Source organism: Triturus cristatus, chromosome 8, assembly GCF_964204655.1.
Source record: "Triturus cristatus chromosome 8, aTriCri1.1, whole genome shotgun sequence".
Taxonomy (NCBI): Eukaryota; Metazoa; Chordata; class Amphibia; order Caudata; family Salamandridae; genus Triturus; species Triturus cristatus.
In genome coordinates this window covers 44,158,560-44,164,603 of record NC_140591.1, presented here as the reverse complement: position 1 = coordinate 44,164,603, position 6,044 = coordinate 44,158,560, and positions in this window count along the sequence as shown.

Below are 6,044 nucleotides of genomic sequence, written 5' to 3'. Positions count from 1 at the left end.
TGGGCACCAAATGGCAGCCGTCTGGGCCCTCTCAAAATTTTTTACTGTGGTAGGTCGGGAAGCAGGTGGAATTTTGAGGAAATGACAGGGGTGAGGGAGGAACAGGGGCACAGCTCAGGGGAACTTTATTCAGTACAGAGCAGCCCAGCAGCAAATGGCAGCTGCCCAACCCATCCCCAAAAATTACAAATACCGTGATGGGTAGGGGAGCAACGGAGGAGAGGGCGAGGGGGCGAGTGAAGGGAAACAATGGGCAGTGGTGATTATTTGAAGGGGAAAGCAGCACAACATGAGAGAGAGAGCAAGGAAACAACAAATGCACTGTCTTGTAGTGCTTAATGAAAAAGAAAAAAATGCATGCTGTGGAAGAATACAAGTCTGCTAATCAAAAGGATGGTAAAATGGCTATGCTTTAGGTGCTAATCATCGAATAAGAAACAAGCAAGTGAGAGTGACAATAAAGTCAATTAATGATAAGCAATGGGCAGGCTCTAAGCCTATTGAAAGTAGCTTTTGGTATCGTCCACAGTAGACCTTTTGGTAGGTGATACCTAAAAACCATGTAGCTGCAGTGAATGTGAGAAGAGTGTTAGTGTTTTATCACGTCTAAAGCTCCATCAACAATTTCACACAAAAGAAAACCACACAGATGCAGAAAGAGTTGAAAGAGATTTTGTGTTTATCAGGTCAAAACACCCACCGACAAACCCACTCTTGGGATGTCCCATTTGGCTGTGACGAATGTGGAGGAACTTTGTGCATTCATCACACATCAGGACCCCTCCAAACATACACACACAGGAAAACAAATTCATAAAGTACAAAAGCATACACATGCAGTAACTGAACTAAGAGCTTTATTTTCTTATGAACACTAAAGCAATTACAAGTCAACACATGTAGGATAAACATCCTGCATGTGCAATGAATTCAGGATGAACATTTATGTTTTATCACGTCTAAAGATCCATCTACAGGTGCAGTGGGAATGGGAAGAGTTTTAATTGATCAGCAAAATGCAAGATCTTTCAGACAATTCACAGACAAGTAGTAAGTGGAGTACGTGCCTTACAGCTTCATTAGACCCAGTGTCCATCACTAGTGGTTTACTAATAAGGGAGAGGTTTTAATTCAGTATTAACTTTAAGGCCAATCTTTGACAACACACATGGATAAAATCCATACAGATTGAATAATTATTTGTTTGTTATATAGTGATATATACACTTCTACCACTTCGTAGTGCTGCAAATACTAAATGTACTATTATACAATGTATGCTACTAAGTCACAGGCTTAAAAAGGATTGAAAACTGTCTGCTTTTGTGGGACTCCAACTTGGGGCCCCCACATTACCACATTTATTAGTGGCCAGCATTCAACTCACTGAGTCATCCTGTCTAACGGTTATTACAGAATGTGTTTTAATCCATTTTCAAATCTAAGTAACTCTTTCCGAACACCCACAGGATCAAAAAACATACAAATTCCACAAAAGTGAAGCACATTTGTCCTAAGGTGCACTCACAGGCACTTGGTATGCAGGCCATCAGCAGACGTGCACAGGAGAACAATACAAGCTAGACACCACAGCCTGGTAAAAAAACCTATATAATGTGAAAAGAAGGAAAATACTGCATGTGTATCAGTTAAACTACAAGAAATGTGCATTCCCATTTTATACATTCTAAGAAGATCAGGGCATATGGACATTGGTGAAATTGATTAACCTACTGTGCCGTGAATGAAAGGCCTATGGATAGACCTAGCCACATCAAGAGATCTAAATGTGCATACAGGTGACTACAGAGGAAGTGGCACACACACAAGTCTTTTTTTCTGTGCATCCTTGATACTCGCTGCAGTACTTGTAGGAGGTTAGGAAACCAGGAATAGCTGTACTTTGTCAACCAAGACAGCCTGTTATTTCCTCCTTGCCAAGGTGATGCTTGATAATTCTTTTAAGTATGGACTGCTGGTTATTGAGGAAAAACAACTTTTTGTTTATCTTAGTTGAACACAATGAGGTAAATGATTGGTTTTTTTCATGGTTCATCTGAAGGCTGGGAACAGTTTTGTCTTTCTCAATTGCTTTTATGCACTTATGACCACATGTTTTAGCTGCTGAGTAGGCCTGGTCTTTTACAATGCTCAATTATATTATAAGGCCAGGCTAAGGCTATTAGGACATGGTAAAGCTTCACGGTGGAGTTAAGGGTCACTGCCAGTGTTAGGAGACTGGATATCCAGACCCTCCTTCAACTTGTCTTTAGTACATTTCGTAACAAGTAGAATTCCCAGGAACTTTGTGCCTCATGCTGCCTGCTGAAAAGCAGTGGTTGGTCAGGAAAATTAACTGATTCACATGAACAGACGATCTGAAAGAAGCTCTAACGTCTACCTTGACTCTTTGTGATGTTAATGATTCATCAGTGGCCAAAAGGGCTGAAAACAGAACTGGATATGCTTCAGTGTGAAATGCAAATTGGAAAGGTGACAGCATGCTTCACACACAAAGTACTGCCCTGAGTGTTCATGTGGGATGACGTTAAAATGGATCTCTTGAAAGTTGAAGGCACTCTGTAAGAATGTTGTGACCTGTGACATGGGGTCATTAGCTGTTAATAATTTGTCCTGTCTCATATTAATAAATGTTTACAAGTTAAGGCTGTAAAAATCTCTGTTTACAAAGTGAATTATGATTTCAGATGATACAACTTCAGGGTTATAAGTATCACAGAAATGAATGAGGGCCAAGATACCCTTCGAAATGCTCAAAAATGGATTCCCCATATTGTGGAATTGGACGCGAGTGTCCCAAACTTTGTAGTAGTCTATAATTTTTCACAGAAATTACCTGAATCTGATGCCCCTCACAGAATGATATTTTTAAAATGCTGTAGAATTAACATTAGAGATCACTTGTTGCCCTCAAAATAAGAAGAACATTTTTAACTTTTCAGCTTGAGAAATGTATAATCAATTGATAGGAACACTTCATAAATATCCCTCTAAAGAAGGAGATGCATCTCACATTTGAGTTGCCAAATTAGAATCCTGGCAAATTATTAAGGTTGTTATTATATGTGGTCTGTACATTTGGATAGGCCCAGTACCAGGATTTACTGGCCCATTAGAATGCTGAGATTTTATTTTTTTCATACAGACATTTGAGCTGTCAAAAGAAGGCAAAATCTCCATGGTAAAATCTAGAGTAAAACATTCAGTAATTGCCACAGTTATTCACACCTAGTATTCCTCAAAAACAACATAATGTATATTTGTAATAACACAACGTGTATTTCTAAAGCGCACGTTCACCCAAGGGTATCTTAGTGCTTAATAACAGGTGTTTATTGTTATCCAATTCAATAGTACTCATTGTATTGACCTCAGAAGGATGAAAGGCTGAGTGGGCCCTCTGGGTTTCGAACCTGCGATCATGAGGTCGAACACAAGCCCCTGCAGTGGATGCATTAGTCCACTAAGCCACCAGACCGGACTTACCCTTTGGGGCATCTTGGCACTGAATTACAGCTGTTTATGTTTATTGCTACTGAACTGAATGGTACTCATTTTATTGACCTCGGAAGGATGAGCGACTGTGTGGACCTGTCTGGATTTGCTATACTGGGCCAGCAGATCTGACTGTAATCCCAGCTATTTCCCCACCCCTGGAATTACTGTGATTGGGGTCTTGGAATAGAAGTGTAAATACATTTTTCCATGTTTCTTAGCACAGACCACCTAAGGAAATATACTCAAACAGCAACATTTACTGTTTTTTTCAGTTAGCCAAAATGGTAAAAATAGCAGTACATTTGGCTTGGAAAAACTCTTAAAATAAGTTAAGTAACAGCATATAAAAACCAGAAAATGTTGCTGAATTCTAAACAGTACACTCAGTGCGGATCAACAGCACTTTAAGAACCTCGTAAGCATTCAGTATTACATCATGGCTGCAAGGTGACAAGCAGTTTGTTTTTGAGTCATTAAGAAGGTATGGAAGTACAGACATATGCTCAATATCTGGGACCCCCATAGGCAGAGAGGTGGGCGGGTTTTTATGAATTCAGAGGGAATACCCATGGAGAAGACCTACAGTAACACTTGAGGGAGTTTTCCTTCTCGACTGTGGATTCCGTCTGCTGTTCACAAAAGGTAAAATAGAGTACTGATCTCAGCCAACCTTACAAATGTGAACGGGTCACCGGGGTGAGCACTTAGGCAAATACGTTACAAAAGGAAATAACGGGGAAATTAAAGGGCCACTCATAACGAGGGCCCAAGTATCTATTTAAATATGTATGAAATGTGATATAATTGTAGCACCCCTCAGTTTTCTGTGAATTAGAAGTAAATCTAGTGATGCCAAACATCTGTTTACATGATTTTAGAGGGGCTGCAAGACAAAGTCAACAAATTGCATTGATCTTACTCTCTTTCTGGTACTTTGTAAATAAATCTGCCAAGCCAGCGTGCTGACTGGAGGCTGCTAATAAATTCAGGCCACTCGATTCCAGGCACAAAGACTCCATATTGGAATGGGTGACAATGTTGGGTAACAGCTTGTTTCAGATTTTGTACAGAAACTAAAGATAAAGCAATAGGTAGCATTAGGGATTAGTCGCACACCACAGTGTCGATGAACTAAGGCCCTCCTTACGATGGTGGCTGGTCAGACCGCCAGCCGCAACTGCGGCGATCAGGAGACCGCCGACAAGCATGCGGACAGTCCGACCACCACATTCAAATGCGACTGCCGGGCTGGTGGCCAGAAACGCATCGGAACCATGGTGGGGGCATGCCGTGGCCGTGGGAAAGTGCAGCACCTCCTGCATGTTTGTGTACCTTGTGCTATGCCGTGCATGGTACATGGTGAGTGGAGGCACTACATGTGCCCCATGGGCCACTTTTCAGTGGCCCATTATGGACAGAGGCCCTGTTTGGGGTCCCCTATATTCCTTTTCGACAACCTTTTCGTGGTGGAATCCCACCATTAAAAGACTGTCGGAAAGGGATGTCATAATCCCGATTGCGGTGCCTGTCTCAGCACTGCTGCCATTGTAGGATACGACCTTCGCCCGGTTGGGATTTCTGATCCTGGCTGCGCTGGCGATCTTGCGTCCGACAGAATAGGGTGGGACCACTAGTTTCGTATTGCAGTGGTCAGACCGAAGGTGATTCAACCGCACAACATCCTAATCAGGTCCTAAATGTTCTAAACGTTTTCTTATCACTGCTGTCAGCTATACATGTTCTTTATAAAAATCAATGGACCATTTTGTTGAATTTCTTGAAAGAATATGTTAGAAATGATCACTACTCATACAAATGGAAAACTCCCCAGTTTTCACAGCCTGACTTCAGAATATTATGACACTAATGAAACTCAAAAATCATTGCCTTTTTGCACATATTTATAGCACCCTTGCATAATAAACAATTTTCAACTATATAATTATTCTTTAAATATATGTGTTTCTGAACTACTTTGTAGTTTCTAGCAACCAAAAAAAAGTTACTAAATCTTGATAACAAAATATTTGTAAACATGGTTGCAAGAATTCTCTCTTTGCCCACTCTTTCCATTACTTTGTAACCAGGGCTGCCAATCCCGAGCTCAGTCCTGTCTGATCATTGGTGATCAGGCACAAATAGTAAAAATGGATCAATTGTATTCGCCCCTGGCCATGTGTTTTGTGGACTGGAGGTGTTGTCCTACAGTTTCTTCTTGGATGATAGAAAACTATCTTAGACGTAACTGGGACAAAACAGAGGTTTTGATCTTGGGAAACAAACAGCATATCTGGTCCAATGTCTGGTGGCCTGACACGCTTGGCCCCTGCCCCTCCCAGTGTCCCAAGGAAAAATCTTGGTGTCATTGTGGACAATTCTCTCTCCTTGGGCCCTCGGATTAATAGAACGGTGTCCACCTGCTTCGGGACCATCAGGATTCTTAGAAAAATCTCGCAATTTCTTTCCTTCGCCTCTCAAAAGCAGGCAGTCATTGCCCTAGTTTTATCTAGACTGGATTATTGTAA